The following is a 19257-nucleotide window of genomic DNA, read 5'->3' on the forward strand; positions in this document are numbered from 1 at the left end:
GCATCTGAAAGTTCACGACAAGCCACAAGGGTGAATTCATGTGGTAGCAGAAGTTATTTGCAATACATATATCCTAATACTGACTTGGTTCTGGAATACATAAAGAACAATCCAAAAAGGAAAAAGGAAGCGGACAGTTCAATAGAAAAATGAGCGAATACTTGTACACTGTATAAAAGATTTCTATATGGCCAAGAAACATATGAAAAGTGACAAAACTTCACTGGTTATCAGAGAAATTCTAATAAAAAGCCATAATGTGATACTATCCGCTACACGCCAGAATGGCTAAAATGGAAAGGATGGAAAATACCAACTATTGGGTATAACGTGGAGTAAATGGAGCTCTAATCTACTGCTACTGGAAGTGTAATTTGATACAACCAGTTTAAAAATGTTTTGTCTGTATTTACAAGAGCTGTGAACATACATATATCCCAGGACCCAGCAATGCTACTTCTAGATACATACCCAGTAGAAATGGGTACATATCTTCACCAAAACACATACACTTCTCAGCATCCGCTAAGGAATGAACACCTTCCTTAGGAATGTCTAACTTTTAAAGCATTATTCTCTGTCTGTTCTAAGGTGATGTCCATATATGATGATAAGTTTACACAGAAAAGTCTAGAGCTTTATGTGAAATTCCACAGCAAATCTCTAGAGGCTCCCGTTCTCATAGCTTCTGTCGCCTCTGCAGGCCCTGCTTCTGTCTGTCCGTCTGCTGGGCTACACCACACGGAACCAGTTATGAAATTCAAGCCCATCTTACACTCGCCAAGGTCCTATTCACACAAAATTTGTATTAGCTTAAAAGAAAAGGTGTGTAGATAAGACACACAAGGGATTTAATTGCAGAAAACAAACCTTAAAATGAAATGGCTGGGAATGGTGGCCTCCCTTTGTAAAAAGGCTTCTCTGTACGGACTACGGGAAAATGCAGTGAAGATATGGGTCATGGGAAAAGGAGCGTTTGTAGCAATCTGGTAATCACTCAGACCACCTGTAAAAATGTTTTCATCCTTTTTCTCATACCTTACACAAAACAAAATTCCAGATGGATCGAATATTTAAAATTAAAATATGCAACCATAAAAATTTTAGAAGTTTTTATTTTCTTTTTATTGATAAAAGAGAAAGACTTTTTAAAAATCCCAAAATATGAAGGCTAAAACTGTTAAGATCTATAGATCTTTGGCATATCAAAAAGTATATGAAGAGAGTAAAAATACAGGCAAAAAGCTGAAAAAAAGTTTGCAGGCTAAGGATTTGAATAGAGATTTCTCAAAATCAGATGTAGAAACTGTCAACAAGCACAGGAAAAGAAGCGTAACCTCATTAGTCATCAGGGAAATTCAAATCTAAACTAAAGTGCACTATTATTTCAAAAGCAGTAAGATGGCTAAACTCAACAGGATGGACAACAAGTGTCGGTGATGATGTGGAGAAGCTGGAATACCGCTGGTGGAAATGTAAAATGATCCAATTGTTTTGGAAAATGGTTTGGCAATTCTGCAGAAAGTTAAACAGAGAATTACCATACAACACAGCAATTGCACACCTAGGTCTGTAGCCCGGAGAATCAAAAGCATGTTCACATACAAACTTACACAGAGTATTCCTAGTAGTGTTATTCGTAACAGCCAAAATGTGGAGAGAACCCACATGTCATGACCTGATAGACAGGATGTGGTATATTCATAGACTGGAATATTACTCAGCCATGAAAAGGCACCAAGTACTGATACATGCCACAACATGGACGAACCTTGAGAACATTACGCTAAATGAAAGAAGCCAAACACAAATGACCGCATCGTGCATGATTCCATTTACATGAAATGTCCAGAACAGACAAACCAACACAGACAGAAGTAGATTAGTGGTTGCTACGGCGTGGAGGAAAGGAGTAATGAGGATGACTGTTAATACGCCTTTATTAACAAGGGCCTTTATTTACGGGGCACTGAAAATATTCTGAAGCTAGACAGTGGAGACTGTTGTGCCAAGTCTGCCCATATACTAAAAGCCAAGGTATTGTGCATATTTTCAAAGGCAGTGTTACGGCAGGTGAATTGTATCTCAATAGAAATATTTGTGATTCCTAAAAGACTACCTTTCAATTAACATATAGAACCTATAAATCAGTAGGGAAAAAACAATCCAATTTTAAAATGTCTCCCTCCAAAGCAAAGGGAAGGGGGTACATTCCATCCGTACAGCTTATTTTTTTATCTTCATTATTCAAGTTCTATTCTCATCTTATGTAACTCTAAATTATACAAATAATTGTCTCCATTTTCCTTATCCCTGTTTTCACTATTTAACTAAATAAAGACAGCAACACAGTGTTTTTTATAAAAACCCACCCACATTCACTCAAATCATTTTTTAGCACTTCTTAGGCACCAGGTACCAGGATGCTCTGACAAACACAACAGACAAGTTCCTGCCTGCATGGGCCTTCTATTTTTGTGAAGCAGGCAGATGATAAACCAGCCAACCAGCTCTTAATGTAACCTAACATTAAGGAGGGAAACGTAATTTTGGAGCTATCTCAAGCTGTGTCTCTCTCACAAACATTTCTCCGAATCTAGTGAAAAGTAAACACCTCGAAGGAACTCTGTGGGGCCAATAAATGTGAAAAAGCCATTACATTTCAGTTTTGTTTTGTTACTTTCACCTGCTACCCTGTCATTATTTTTTAATAACATGATTATGGAGCTGACATCAAACTCTCACCACTCGGCTGAAAGAAAAAGCCAAACCTGTAGCCATCTAGTCAATTCTGACTCAGAGACCCTATAGGACAGAGTAGAACTGCCCCATAGGGTTTCCAGGGAGCAGCTGGTGTTAGGACACAATTCCCTCTTATAAGAATCTGAAAGCTGTTCACTGTGGATGTGGGAGGGACTCAGTAACACTTGCAGAGATTTCCACATGGGTGGGGTGCTCTAGTGTGAGCATCGGGGGAATGGACCCCATGTGCACTTTGCGGCCTTCTGCAGATTATGACACAACAAACACTCCCTCTTCATCGTCCTACATCTTGGAAGAGAACAGAGGGAATTGTTAGGCAGGACCCTTCGAAAATGCATGGCAAGAAATTTTATTGCAACATTAAATGGAAAATAAAATCTTCCTACATTTTTCCTCCTTCCCTACCTCATTTCAAGGAGATAGCTGGACTCACAGTGTTGAAGCCCTGAAACTTCAAGACTCTGAAGAGTCTGTGGTAAAAGCCTCAGCTCACTGAGGTGATCAGACTGAGTGAACTGGAGCCCAGGGGAAGAGTGACAGTGAGATAGTAGGGTCCTAGACATTGGGAAGGGGTAGGACCTGCTTCTTGATAGTGCCCTGGAGTAGGTTACAGAACCTCAAAGGCTGATGCAGGCACATAAGTAGACAAAACCTGTTATGCTGTTGACAGCCCCACCAAGGCTCTCATGCTCCAGCTGAGAATGGAAACAGCAGAACGAATGCTTCTAGAGAGATCACCCACATAGGCTGAGGCAATGGGTGTGTTGAAGGTCTTCTCCAAGCACTGGTCCTTCATTAAACCCTGGGAATTATTGCATATCTGGATGAGGGAGTACCCTAAAAGTAAGTGAGGTTAAAAACTCCCCTCAATTTTGTAAGCAGGTAGTTCTGAGCCTCAATTCATTTTATTTTTTAAAAAATCATGCTTTTTTTCATAATGATTTTGTGCAGACTCGCACATACAATTTGTATTACTCATTCATGCATTAAGTCAACAAAGATTTCCTGTATGAACAGCTACATGTCAGACCCTAGGCCAGATGCTCTTGGTGATGAAATGACTTAGAGAAGTTGCCTCACTGCCTGGTGAGAGAAACGGCCAAGTTAACAGGTGTATCAGTCACCTATTGCTGTGTAACAAATGACTCCAATAGGTAGTGTCTTAAAAAAACAACCATTTACTAAGCTCATAATTTTTCAGGTTGTCACTCTGGGGTTCTTCTGATCTGGGCCAGCCACAGTGGCTCGCATCAGGGCTTACTCATGTGTCTACAATTTGATTCCAGGTCACCTGCGAGCCAGTTTCATAAAATCAACTCAGTGAAACCGCTGGATCCTCTTTCCAATGGTCCCTCATCATTCAGCAGGCTGGCCTGGGGTCATTCCCACAGGTTCTCAGGGTTTAAGAGCAACAAAAGGGCAAGACTCAATGTAAAATCTTTTCAATTCTCTCCTTGTATCATCTCTGCTACTATCTCAAAGGCTGAAGCAACCGTAAGGTCTGCCTTCAACAGGTAGAAGAAGACTCCTCCTGCTAATGAAAGGTGCTCCGGAGTCTCATAGAAGGCATGGGCACAGAGAGGGGAAGAATGTGTAGTAAATGCAATTGTGTTTTATGCTGTGGTAAAGGGTTTCCTGGGTACAATGGAGTACAGAGCAAGAAGTGGACTCATCTACCAGGAGAAGATTCAGGGAAGACTACAACCAGGAAGTGATGCCTGAACCAAGTTGGGAATATGACTGAATAATTAAGGGGTGAAAAAAGGCCAAGCATCCAGGAAGCCCCAGGTATTTTCCAGAGGCTTCAGTAAAAGGGGAGGGATGGCTTGATGACAAAAGTCTGAGGAAACAGGCTGAAAACACTGGGGCATTTGTTACATTTGTGAAGAGGCACGGATTATCTTTTGTTCTATTGTTTCCCTACCATTCCTGCCTCTTCTGTCCTTTGGGGTCACACAACACAAGCCCCTACCATCCCCATGTTGAAACTTTTATTTTCCTTGGAGAAGTCTGCTCCTTCCTCATCACCACCCCAACCTTCTTAATTTCTTCCTCAAATGGTCTCCCCATTGGCTGGTTTCTCTTCTAAATGGCCTCCTAAACAAAAGCAGAGTCTGTCATGGGCTTTCCCCAAGTCAACTCCCAAACTTCCCATTCTGGCTGGCCACAAAACTCCTGAGTCTTAGGGCTTTTTGGTGAAGTCATAAGCCTAATCTGTTCCAGTGGGGTCAGTTTTCTTCACCTTCACGCTTCACCAGGGAGAGTAGACCAGCAGACGGGAAGGGAGAGAACATCTCCTAGTCAGAGAGCAGAGCCTGTGTGAAGACTCAGAGGCTAAGGAGACCTAAGAGGGGCTCAGAGTGGACATTTTATAACCAGAGCTGGAGAGACATGATTCCAACAGAGTCAAATGAGAGGACTGGGAGAAAGCAGCTACCCGTGATACTGTTATCATTCCCTGTGCTCTCTTTACCCACCAAGGGATAGTAACCCCTTACACGGCACGGAAAAGTTTCAATTCATTTTTAGTATCTAATCTCCTTCTTCCCACATTGGCACTAGCACTTCTCAAGCGCCTACCTGACAGTTTCATGTTTTTCTGGTTGCCGTGTTTAGCTTCAAACTGGGCCCATGGAACTCAGCAGTGTCAGCAATGATGTCACACAGGATTACGGAAGCCTTGGTGCTAACTCAGATCTCAGCTGCTTTTTGAAAAGGGTGCCAACCTCAGGTCTTGTGGGAGAGAAATTGTAGCTACTGAATCAAGGAAATTCAGGAGCAAGCCAGAGTCCCCAGGTTATCAAAGGTTCCTGATGGGAGAAGGGATAAAGGTCCTTCACACCATTATGTTTGGACATCTTCACCCAAGCAGGATGAAACAGTGACACACGAGGAAAAGGCCTTTCTCTAAGACTCTAGATAAAGGTGAGGAAAAGTTGTCCCAGATTGCTGAGTGCTACAGAACAAAAGGTCTGACTTCCACCAGAAAAGAGAGCCATGGTAGGACAAGATGAAGGATTTGGAACGAATGGATAAGGTCACAAGGAAGATTCTTCTGAGAAAGCATTTTCTATCATTTAGTAGACAATTAACCAAAGTTTATTTTGTCGATAAGAAATGTAGGAATAAATGAGGGATGAAACGAAAGAATTCAATTGTAAGTTTGAGAGCTTTCCAGAATAGCTGCAGACAAGGCACTCTTTTGTTCTGGATCTGAACATGGTGGAAAGGAAGGAAGCCAGTGGGCAACTGGGGCAGAGAGTATAGGATGATGGAAAGGGTGGGTAGCAAGAAGCCTACTTAATTATTATATTTTCTAATGAGATGGAATTAATATACCATGTGAAGAACTAAGGAAATTTCTCAGGAGGTTCTGGGAGTGGTAGGTTGACGAGCCCAGAACCCACATCATTGAGGGCAGAAGAAGGGCTGTAGACTCCTCCCTAGATCCAGAAACTCCCCTTCCCCTCCTGTGTCTCCTGCCCACCTCCCTCAAGAGCCTAACAACCCCTAACCACAAACATGGCTACAGGATAGAATTTTTTATTTTCCTACTTTTCTTAACCTGAGCTTCATCTAGGATCAGTCATTTATCACTCTTTTCAGGCCAGTTTTGTTGCCCTTCCCACTACTATTACCTCTGCTGTCCTCCTCCACCCAGTGCTGCCCTCCACTGGCCCTGCTTCCTGCTGCTTCCTGCTTTTCTGACTGGCCTCTAATACCCTTTGAGAGATCCCCCACCCCATCTTCTGTCTGTCACTGGAGCTTACACTCCCCTCCCAAACTCCTTCTCTTTCTTCCTTAACTCGCCAATCTTTCCCTCAAACTCAGAAAAATACTGACCCTTATGCTGACATATACAAGCCCCGCCCCCCCCACAGGAGGCATGGTTGTGATTCAGCTACTAAGGTTTGTGCCATCAGACTCTCAAATGTGGACATCTGTTTCTGCCTCACCCTGAAGGACATGGTAATGGGCTTCTGTTCAGAGAAAGGCAATTTTAATCTCCTGGTGTAGGCTAGTTAAGGGTACGAGAAGAAGTTTTAAATTACACAGAAAAGTACAAATTACGCTGTCTCCTTAAGTATAATTCCTTCTATGAAAATCCTTCCCTTAAAAGGAGGAAGAAAACAAGTTACAAAGAGGAGACCGATTCTCCTGTTTCAATGTTTACACTCTAAATTTACTAAAAAAAATAACTTTCATAGAAAACAGCTTTTAGAGAAACCATGTATTATCATGAAGGTGTAGAGGATGAGGTAATTTCCATATTCCACAGGAGCAAATTCACTTCCGTCCAACAAATGCAAAAAAAAAAATTTTTTTTTAATGTGGTGATCCTCTGTTTATATTATAAACTATCACTGGATAAACGTTTGGCTGCGAACTAAAAGGTTTGGCAGTTGGAATCCACGAGCTGCTCCTTGGAAACCCTATGGGGAGTTCTACTCTGTCCTACAGGGTTGCTATGAATTGGAATCTACTAAAAGAAAACTGGGAGTTTTTTTTTTTAAATCAACGTATTATAATTTTTTGAAAAACGATAGACTTTTGCTATAAGGTAGTACCATCACTGAAATTTTCTGGAGGAGACTTTATTGCCCAGAGTAAATTCCCTAAAGTATGGTCGGTGCCTGGGGAAGAAGAAAGAAACCATGGGGACTGTGGAGGTGGAGGATGGTGGTGATGGAGAGGCCTCCAGGGATCCCTGAGACCAGAGACTTAGGTCACAGTTGAGACACCAGAGCCCAGAGGGCTCATGTAAATTAACTCTCCACTATTGCAAGCCTCAACCCAAGAGGAAAGTGTCACTCAGGGTAGAACATGAGAACAAAAAGCCCAGGTTCCAAGCCCAGGAAGATTCCCCAAGTATCAGCAAGGCCTTTTTCATCAGCTTCCACTAGGCAGAATTCCCACTCATCAAATTACTCCAGAGATCCATAGGTCAAGTATGAGTATTTAACCCAAGTGTGTAAGGTCAAGGGGTTAGCCATGGTCTGGCAGACCAGACCAAAACATCTCACACCCCTGTTGGCAAAAGGCCCTTGGTCTTGAGGCTGAGTTTTTGAAGAAAGTGAGTGCCATCATGTCTGCCCTCAGTCTAACCAACACTGAGTTCCTGGTCAGCATCCTGGAGTCCTGGCAAGAAGAGCCAGGCACCTCCAGGAGCATCTGGAGCAGGAGACAGGGGCTGAAGAGGCTACCACACCTACTGCTGATGCTACACATGTGGGAGACCTGGCTGCAGACGGTGCAGGCATGGCCTCAAGGTCAAAGGAGAAAGCACCTGAAGACGTGCTAGGACTCTTAGACTGAGAGAAGCAGGATGTCTGGACTGCAAAATATGCACCCTTCAGGGAAGAACTTCATTCAGGCTTCTTAAACCCACTTCACCTGGAAGATCCACTCTTTTAGCCTTGTGCCCCTTCCACGCCCCCTCTACTACATGGAGAGATCCAGCCCTAGAGCACCAGGGTGGAAGAAGCCCTAGGATATCTGTCCAAAGACATGAGGTCCACTCAAAAGCTCCCCCCACCAAGGAGAGAAGAGGACAAGACTCACCTGCAGATGAGGTCTCAGGGCCCTGAGAATGAGCACAATGTTTGTAAGGAAAGAGAAATGGGATTTCAGTGGGACATGGAAGTCTGAGAAAGAGCCTCTGCAAAGATAGCTCTAAGGGAGGTGTGATTGTGAAGGTGGGCTGGTCACTGAGTTCTTTGTAGTACAAGGTACCAGACAGAAGCCAGACTCTGGGGGGAACCTGCCTGCTGGTGAGCAGTGGGCTTAAAACCCTAAACCAATGAGAATCGAATCCCTTCCCAGCAGCTTCTGCACAGATCAGTGATGTTTGCTTGGTCTTTCTCTTTTCTGTGGTCTAACCTGATCTGTTCTGAGATCAGAGAATTGGAATAGAAAAGCCTGACTGAGATGAAACGAGCAAAGAGAAGACAAGGCCTCCTAAATCTGGTGAAGACAGAACACAGATAACCAAAGGTGAGGATGGGAAGAAACAGATTGAGTTCCAAGTCCCATCCACAGTATCCCAGGGCCTGGGAATCCCTGGAAGTGCCAGAGGTGTGTACTCCCTGGGAGATGCGACCCCAAGTGTCAGAGGAAGCCCTATGGAGCAAGGAAGGGAGGGCAGGGTCTCTAGGATGGGCACTTCCATACAGGCTGCCCATGTGAATTTCTCAGAGTGACCGTGACAGATCCTGAGTAGGACAGTTTGAGGCAAAGGAAAGTAAGTTTTCTGAAGACGGGTGAATTCCACCTTCTCCTGACAATGAAACAGAAATCCCGTCCTGCTCAGAGGTACTGTGTAGGAGGGATTGTGAATTCCCATCCTGCACAGAGGTTGGCTGGGAAGTTCAACTGTCTAAAGACAATGTGGCCAAAGTCTTCTTTATCTTTCAAAGATATATCTTTAACTTCCTGCAAATTCAATCCTGGAAAAAAGCCTAGAATATACAAGCGTGGGTTTTTCAGGAGAACAACAAGGGGAGAAGGTGATAGTGGCATATCAGAGAAGGAGAACAATAGTCTAATGGTCCCCGTGTTACTTAATGAATCACACATGGTGTCCAGCATTCTTCCTTACCTGTAGACATGTACATGCAGTAGATGTTTGAGCAGTGACTGAATTAATCCTCACAGAATTGTTTTTGGCCATTTCCAGGCATAGAGGCCAGAAGAAGTCATTAGTTACAAGAGCAAGCAATAATTCGCTGGTCTGAATTTTGTTCAGTTTCTGTGTTTGCCCTTCATAGATGGATAAAAGTCTCTGAATCTGGCATTGAAGACAGTGTTTTCTCTATTGTTATGGATTGAATAGTGTCCCCCAAAATGTGTGTCAACCTGGCCAGACCATGATTCCCAGTATTGTGTGGCTGTCCTGCATTTTGTGATCTGATGTGATTACTTATGGGTTGTAAATTCTAACCTCTGTGATGTTAATGAGGCGGGATTAGAGGCAGTTAGGTTAATGAGGGAGGACACAATCTACAGGATTAGGGTGAGTCTTGAGTCAGTCTCTTTTGACATACAAAGAGAAAAGTAAGCAGAAATGAGAGGGACCTCATACCACCAAGGAAGAAGTGCCTGGAGTGGAGCACGTCTTTTTGACCCAGCGTCCACGCGCTGAGAATTTCCTAGGCCAGGGGAAGATAGATGACAAGGACCTTCCCCCAGAGCCACAAAGACAGAAAGCTTTCTCCTAGAGCTGGTGCCCTGACTTCAAACTTCTTGCTTCTTAAACTGTGAGAGAATAAGTTTCTGTTTGTTAAAGCCATCCACTTGTGGTATCTTTGCTATAGCCACACTAAACTAGATAACTAAAAAACACATTTATAAAATAGTCAAAAAAAAAAAGTTTCAAATACACACACATACACGTATGATGTTACTAAACTTTAAAAGGTTTTACATTCTTATAACACATTTAACAATAGAGATTTGTATACAGAAGTTATAATAAGAGCCATCCCCACATAAGTATATTGTACCTGCTCCCCCAAAGTGTCCAGTGTCCAAAGATACATATGTATCCTTTTACATACTTCTTTTTGCCAGGACACACGTAAGGACATTCATTTGTTTGTTTTTATGGAAATTAGGTCACACTCTACCCATGTTTTTCTCTGAATCACTCTTCACTTGACAATTTCTCATGGTTCCTCTAAATCAGCAGACATGGAAGAAGCACTCTTTTTGGTTCTTCTCATTTTTAACTCCCACCACTCTTCTGTCAGTTTGTTGTACTGTGGTGGCTTGCATGTTGCTGTGATGTTGGAAGCTATGCCACCGGTATTTCAAATACCACCAGGTTCACCCATGGTAGACAGCTTTGAGTGGAGCTCTGGTTTTAGACAGACTAGGAAAAAGGACCTAGTGATCTATTTCTAAAAAAAACTGGCCAGTGAAATCTTACGAATAGTACTGGAACACTGTCTGGCTGAATGACAGAGGATAACCCCTTAGGTTGGAAGGCACTCAAAATACGAGTGGGGAAGAGCTACCTCCTCAAAGTAGATCCCACTTTAATGACATTTGCTGATGGGGCACAACTCAAAATGAGAAGAAACTGACGCAAAAATCCATTAATACTCAGAGTGTGGAATGAAGGAATTATGAATCTGGGGAAATTGGAAGTCATCAAAAATGAAATGGAATGCATAAAAGGTCAATAATCCTAGGCATTAGTGAGCTGAAATAGCTTGGTTTTGGACATTTTAAACTAGACAATGGTATGTTCTACTATGCCAGGATTGAGATACTGTAGAGAACGGCATCATATTCATCGCTACAAAGAACATTTCAAGATCTGTTCTGAAGTACAACACTACGAGCAATAGGATAATATCCACAGGCCTACCAGGACGACCAGTTAATAAGACTATTATTCAAATTTACACACAAATCATGAATGTGAAAGATGAACAAGTTGAAGGTTTTTACCAAGTTCTGCAGTTTGAAACTGATCAAACATGATGCATTGATCAATCAAGATGTACTGATAATTACGTAATTGGAATGCGAAGTTGAAAACAAAGCAGACAAATCAGTAGTTGGAAAATAAGGTATTGATGATAGAAATGACACTGAAGCTTACATGATAGAATTTGGCAAGACCAATGACTTATTCATTGCACATACCTTTCATCAGGAGCATAAACGGTGACTATACTCGTGCACCATTCCAGGCAGAATAGACAGGAATCAAATTTGTGGAAGGTGATGATGGAGAAGGTCAATATCATGAGTCAGAATCTGGCCAGGGGCTGACTGCAGAACAGATGATCAGCTGCTCATATTCACGTTCAAGTTGAAGCTGAAGAAAATTAAAACAAGTCCATGAGTCAAAGTATGCCCTTGAGTATATCAAACCTGAATTTAGAGACCATCTCAAGAGTAGATTTGATGCACTGCACACTAATGATCGAAGACCAGATTAGTTGTGGGATGATAGCAAGGACATCATATATGAAAAAAAACAAAAAGTCATTAGAAAGACAGGAAAGAAAGAGAAGACCAAAGAGGATGTCACAAGAGACTCTGAATCTTGCTCTTGAATGTACAGTAGCTAAAGAGAATGGAAGGAATAATAAAGTAAAAGAGCTCAATAGAATAATTGAAAGGGAAGCTGGAGAAGACAAAGTATGATAATAATAATGTGAACAGATCTGGAGTTAGAAAACCAAAAGGGAAGAAAACACCTGGCATTTCTCAAGCTGAAAGAACTGAAGGAAATATTCAAGCCTCTAGGTGCAATACTCAAGGATTCTATGGGCAAAATATTGAACAACACAGGAAACATCAAAAGAAGACGGAAGGAATACACAGACTCAATACACCAAAAAGAACTGGTCAACGTTCAACCATTTCAGGAGGTAGCAGATGATCAAGAGCTGATGGTACAGAAGGAAGAACTCCAAGCTGCACTGAAGGCATTGGCAAAAAACATGGCTCCAGGAATTGATAGAGTACCAAATGAGATGTTTCAACACATGGGTGCAGTGCTGGAGGCGCTCACTTGTCTATTTCAATATATTTGGAAGACAGCTACCTGACCAAATGACTGGAAGAGAGGTGCTCCAACGCAATGCGGAAATTATCGAGCAATGCCATTAACATCACATGCAAGAAAAATTTTGCTGAATATAATTAAAAACAGTTGCAGAAGTACACAGACAGGGAACTACCAAAAATTCAAGCTGGATTCAGAGGAAGACATGGAACATGGGATATCATTTCTGATGTCTGATGGATCTTGGCTGAAAGGAGAGAATATCAGTAAGATGTTTACCTATTTTTGTTTACTATACAAGCACACTCAATGTGTGGCTCATGACAAATTATGGATAGCTTAGCAAAGAATGGGAATTCCAGAACACTTAACTGTATTCATGCGGAATATGTACTTTTTTTTTTTATGTACATAGACCAAGAGGCAGTCATTTGAGTAGAACAAGGGGATGCTGTGTGGTTTAAAATCAGGAAGTTGTGTGTCATGGTGGTATCCTTTCACCATACTTACTCAATCTGTATGCTGAGCAAACATTCTGAGAAGCTGGTCTCGAAGAACAAGAACATGGCATCAGTTTTGGAGAAAGATTCACTAACAACCTATGATATGCAGCTGATACGACCTTGCTTGCTGAAAGTAAAGAGGACTTGAAGCAGTTACTGATGAACAGCAACCACTACAGCCTTCAGTATGGATTACATCTCAACATAAAGAAAACAAAAATTCTCACAACTGGACCAGTAAGGAACACCATGATAAAAAGAGAAAATACTGAAGTCATCAAGCATTTCATTTAACTTGAATCCATAATCAATGCCCACAGAAGCAGCAGTCAAGAATTCAAACAATGTATTGCATTGGGCAAATCTATTGCAAAAGACCTCCTTGAAGTGTTGTGAAGGAAAGATGTCACTTTGAGGACTAAGGTGTGCCTGAGCAAAGCCATGATATTTTCTATCACCTCACATGCTTGAGCAAGTTAGACAATGAATACGGAAAACCAAAGAACTGATTCATTTAAAATATGGTGTTGGCAAAGAATACTGAATATACCATGGACTGCCAGAAGAATAAACAAAACCATCTTGAAAGAAGTACACCAAGAATGCACCTTAGAAGCAAGGATGGCGAGCTTCGTCTCATGTGCCTTGGACATATTTTCAGGAGGGACCTGTCCCGGGAGAGGCTCATCATGCTTGGAAAAGCTGAAGGTCAGAAAAAAAGAGGAAGGCGCTGAACAACACGAACTGACACAATGGCTGCAAGAATGGGCTCAAACATAGCAATGATTGTGAGGATGGTTCAGGATCAGGCAGTGTTTCATTCTGTTTTACACAGGATCGATGGCATCTAACAGCAACAACAACTAACATATGTATGTATGCATATGTGTGTGTGTGTGTGTATATACCCATTGCCGTCAAGTCGGTTCCAACTCATAGTGACCCTACAGGACAGAGTAGAACTGCCCCACAGAGTTCCCAAGGAGCGCCTGGTGGATTCGAACTGCTAACCTTTTGGTTAGCAGCTATAGCTATTAACCATTATGCGACTAGGGTTTCCATATATATGTATATATATACACACATACACACACATATATATACACACACTCATATATATGTGTGTATATATATATATATGTTCCCTTCACTAGTTTTGCACCTCTAGAGATCCCAGGCTAAGACATTTGGTACCTACAGTGATTGTAGAGGAACCAAATCTTAAGGATGAGTTTTCTGAATTGATTCTCAAGTCTAGCTAGTCTTAAAGGCACTGATGACTGTCTCCAGAAGTAAACAGGCTATTGCTAATCCATGGTGGGAGGTGACAATAGAAATACGCAAAATACTACTACCACTGGACCAAATATTTGTGAGAGACAAGGCTCTGCCTGATTACATATTTGATACTTTTCTATAATTTTGTCAGAATAAGAATAATAAGGAAGCTGCTTGGTTGGTCCTGCTTTTGGAGCCACACTGGTGAATGAAAGAAATGGGCTCAAAGCTCAAGCACCACATACAAGATCTGAAAGCTGCCACTTGTGCCCAGAAAGAAAACCATATTTCTTATAGTAACAAGGCTAATGCTGCCAAAAATAAACTCAGATTCTTATCATAAGAGTGACTGAATTAAAGCGCCAGTTGAATATCCAGCCTCAAATGGTGTCTGAAGTTAAAGTGAGGGCACTGATTGGGAAGAAATGGGATCCTGAAACTTGGGATGAGGACATATGGGCAGACAGTCAGGAAGCGGGGGACAATGAACCTCCAATTTCTGTTGAATCGCTCTTCCTAACAGAACCAGACCTCTTACTCCCATCTGAAGAGATTCTCTAACTTTGCCTGCTAAGGCACCCTTCCCAGTAAAACAATTATCCCTTCCACCTCCATCTGATGAGATTACCCCAGCTGTGCCTGAAGTGTCTTGTTTGAGTTATCTCCTGGGGTGGTGTCTGGGGCATTGCCTGGGGCATTACCTTAGGCAGATGCCTTATAAGACACGGCTGAACATCCCACTGCCACTGCCCATTTTTGCTTCTAGACCTATACCTAGACTTCAGTCCCAACAAGCCCCAAAAGGTGAACTATGAAGTGTGACCCAGGAGAAGGTATGCTAAACTCCAAAAGAACTACTTGATTTTTCTAATACATACATACATACAGAAACCTGGTGAACATGTGTGGGAATGGCTATTATGGGTGTGGGATAACGGTGCAAGCAACATAAAGGTGAATTAGTCTAAGTTTATTGATATAGGCCAAGGAAGCATAGATTCTTCATTCAGTGTTTCAGCTTGAGAGGTTAGAAAAGGATCTCATAGTTTATTTGGCTGGTTTACTGAAGCATGGATTAAGTGGTGGCCTACAATAAATCAAGTGGAAATGGCAGATCTGCCATTGTATAATGTAGGAGAAGGTATCCAAAGGCTGAGGGAAATTGGCAGGTTAGAATGGATTTATTAGGCTGGACCCACAGACCCACACACGGAGTGCCCAGAAGGCTCTCTTTTTACCATAGCGGTGAGGTACAAATTTGTGCAGCAAGCCCCAGCATTATTGAAGACTTCTGTGGTTGCTATTTTATGTAAGTAAGAGTCCACAGTGAGAACTGCCCTAACTGAATTAAGACACCTAACTACAATGCAGCTGCCTGGACCCCGTGGTGGTAACAGCCAAGTGGTGGCACTCAATTAACAAAGACAAGGTGAGTGTGGTTACCATAACAGACAGTAGAGTCAAAGCAGTAATCAGAATAGTCTGCTTGCATGGATTTATGGCATTGGCTACTTAGTCATAGTGGCCCTGGGAGTGAAAGAGCTGGGAAATGTACATCTCCTGGTACCTAGTGTCTTAGATATCTAGTGCTCCTGTAACAGAAATACCACAAATGGATGACTTTAACAAAGAAAATTATTCCCTCACAGTCTTGGAGGCTCTATAAGTCCAAATTCAGGGTGCCAACTCCAGGGGAAGGCTTTTTCTGTCACTCCTAGGGGAAGGTCGTTGTCACCAATCTTCCCCTGGACAAGAAGGTTCTCAGCATAGGGATCCTAGGTCCAAAGGATGTACTGCTCCTGACACTACTTTCTTGGTGGTACTGAGGTCCCCCTGTCTCTCTGCTCTTTTCTCTTTTATATCTCAAAAGAGATTGACTTAAAACACAACTTAATCTTGTAGATTGAGCCCTGCCTCCTTAACATAACTGCTTCAAATCCTCGCTCATTAACATCACAGAGGTAGGATTTACAATACATTGGAAAATCACATCAGCTGACAAAATGGTGGATAATCGCACAATACTGGGAAGCATGGCCTAGTCAAGCTGATATATACATTTTGGGAAGACAGAATTTAATCCCTAACACCTAGTATGCAGCTATCAACCTGTTAATGCCTTTTTCTCCATACCTGTTTCGAAGTATCACCAGAAACAGTGTGCCTTCTCTCTGACCTAAGTGTATAAGGACCAAATAATGTAGAGGAATCTCTGTTATATTTTCTCCATCTTACCAATATTTGGCCTCATAGGCAGACCCAGGCACTTCATTGCACAGCAGAATGAGGAGATTAAAGCCCCAACATTCTTGCCAGTGGACCAGGAAGGTAGCTGCTCAGACATCAGACAGCCTCAGAGAGACAGAGACCAGGTGGCTCAAGAGAGGGATACCATAAAGTTGTTTTTCATACCCCCCCGACTCCCACAGTTGCATATGCTTTGCTCTGACCCTAAGAAGTAGATCAATCCTTTGAGAACTGCATTATGGGTTAGAACACCAACAAGGTCCCAAACTGAGTGACACTCCCATAGATTACATCCAAATATCACTGCAAAGTCTTCAAAATCTTAACTGACATCTGAGCCACAGCATCCAGAAGTTGGGAAAGAACTTGCAGCCTGAACATAACTGGGTCAAGTGATTCCTAAAACAAACAACATCGACATTTTCTGTAAGATTGAAGTAAGACATAGTCTTGGAATCATAGACAAAAACTTTAAAAAGCTACTTTAACCACGCTCAAAGAAGTAACAGGCACACCTTAGAAAAATAGAAAAATACATAGAAAACATTCACAAATGAAAATTTTAGACAGGAAAAATAGAGATAAAAAATTCACTTGATCAGCTCTACAGCAGAATGCTGTTGACAGACAAAAGGATCAATGAGATGAAAATAGTTCAATTGAAAATATCCAATCTGAAAACAGAGAGCAAATATTGAAAAAAAAAATGAACAGAGCCTCAAAAAAATCCAAAAATATCTAACATTTATTTATCGGAATTCCATAAGGAGTAGAGAAAATATGTGGTGTAGAAAAAAGTATTTGAAGAAATACTGGCTCAACACTTTCCCAATTTGTTGAAAGACATAAACTTACAGATTCAAGAAGCTATGCAAACTCCAGCAAGTTAAACTCACATAATTTTACCCCCAAATGCCTCACTGTCAATTGTGGAATAACAAGGACCAAGAAAATATCTTCAAAGAAGCTAGAGAGAAAACAACTCATCTCACACAGGAAAAACAATTGGAATGACTCTGTATTCATCATCAGAAGCCATGGAGGCCAAAAAGCTGTGAAAACAACATTTTTTCAACACTGAAAGAAAAGAAACATTAACCCAGTGTTCTATAGGCTGTTATTTCCTTCACGAGTAAAGGAAAAATATTGACATTCTCAGGTGAAAGACGATTAAGAGAATTCATCGCCACCAGACTTGTTCTAAATGAAACACTAAAGGAAGTTGTTCAGGTGGCAGGCTTGGAATTTCAGGAATTATGGAAAGCAACACAGTGGAAAGTATCTTCTGAAGTTCGCCCTTCAGCCAAAGATTAGACAGGTCTATAAAACAAACAACAACACACGTGAAGAAACTGTTTCTTAGTTCAATCATGTGTATGAGACCAAATGTGCAAAACCTGCCCAAAAGCACAGAAAAGAGGGCAGGATGGAACAGGAATCATGGCGGATGGAAACGGGGAACTGGAGCATAGGAGAGTGTTGACACATGATGAGGATTGCAACCAATGTCAAAAACAATTGTGTATAAATGGTTGAACAAGAAAGTAATTTGCTCTGTAAAGTTTCAAATAAAGCACAATAAAAAAAAAAAAAGTGGTAGGTATCTGGGTAAACATATTATGCCAACCCTGCTGTCACTGCACAACATGGCGGAGGACTCCCCTCTTTGGAAAGACTTGCTAGCCTATTGGAAACACTTTGGAATATACTCTTGGTGGCAAATTAGTATTAAAGAATGGCATTAATTTTGAAAATATGAGATGTCTGTACTCATGTCTGGTGAATAAACTAGATAATAACATTTTCAGAGCTAAATGAGATGTTCTAACAGAAAAATAGGCCTGAATTCCCACGTGGGCCATGAGCCTAATCTGAAGGCCTTTCCCACAGAGGCATTTCAGGCACCTCTAGAGCAGCAGGAGCACTGGGGAATGCATGTATCAACCTCCCCCAGGGCCTTCTCTGAGGGGTAAGTACCTGCTTTAGTACTAAGCGTTCATAAATAGTCATTCTGCATAAGGTCTTCAGGTTCAAGTCTGTAATCCAGCTGGGATTCTGTGTGTGCTGCATCTCTGCATCAAAAGAACATGCTTCTAGAAGCAGAATGCCAGGAGAGAGGCGGTTGGGCAGTTGGGGGTGGAGGGTGCTGCACAGACAGGGGTGCCCGAGGGAGGCACAATATAGTCATTCTGCAGCAGGTCTAGTCATTCTGCATAAGAATTAGAATGCTTCTGTCAATGCACAATAGTTTACATGCAGAACATAAACAAAGTTACTGAAGGACAAAGTTGAATAGTAAACCAAGCCACTCCCTGTCAGTCCTTACCTGAGAGGGTCTTCATGAGGACTTCCGGGGATGGAGAAGGACACAGAAAACGCTGATTTATTTTACCTCTTCCTTCCTCAAGAAACAGGAACTGGTGTTAAGATGTCAGGTGTCAAGCCCCAAACTCCTCTTCTGGTCTGTATCTAAGGTGTATAATAAAACTGGGAATGAGGCAATCAGCCGTGAGCAGACAGACCCAGAGTATTCCCAGTGCCCCACATCTTTGAGCTCCAGTGAGATCCTGTTCTTAGTCACTACATTAGCAGAGGAGCTGAAAGACTGAAATTCCTTATTTTCAGGCAACTTGGGCTTCAAGCAGGCACTTATTGCTAAAGTCGTATTTCTCTGTGTTAATTTATGATCCTTAACTCAAATCCGGAGTTCGGAGCTGATTTTGATAACTCCTCCTTAGTCTGTGTAGACAAGAGTCTGCTCACAGTCAGGGAAGACAGTGGAGGAAACAAAGTCCCTAGCCCAGAGGAGGGACTGCTCCCCAAATTGGGGCAATGCCCCTGGGGAGCACTGGCGAGGTGCACTGTCCCCTCTGTGGCTTTGTGTTCTGCTCCTGGAATTGCACCCTGGGGGCCTCCATATGCAGACCCATAGTCCGTGGGTGG

At 42.1% G+C, this 19257-nt stretch overlaps 1 long non-coding RNA gene across 9 annotated transcripts in view; it reads right to left on the reverse strand.

Annotated features, from left to right (window-relative positions):
• Positions 1–19257, reverse strand: part of LOC135229728 (uncharacterized) — a 102536-nt gene that overhangs the window by 39304 nt on the left and 43975 nt on the right. For all 9 annotated transcript variants that reach the window (XR_010320408.1, XR_010320407.1, XR_010320401.1 and 6 more), the window contains 2 exons: positions 18641–18783; positions 11416–11590 (listed from right to left, as the gene is read on the reverse strand). This is a non-coding gene — a long non-coding RNA (uncharacterized LOC135229728). The remainder of the gene's footprint in view (positions 1–11415; positions 11591–18640; positions 18784–19257) is intronic.

This window comes from Loxodonta africana, unplaced genomic scaffold, assembly GCF_030014295.1.
Source record: "Loxodonta africana isolate mLoxAfr1 unplaced genomic scaffold, mLoxAfr1.hap2 scaffold_483, whole genome shotgun sequence".
Lineage (NCBI taxonomy): Eukaryota > Metazoa > Chordata > Mammalia > Proboscidea > Elephantidae > Loxodonta > Loxodonta africana.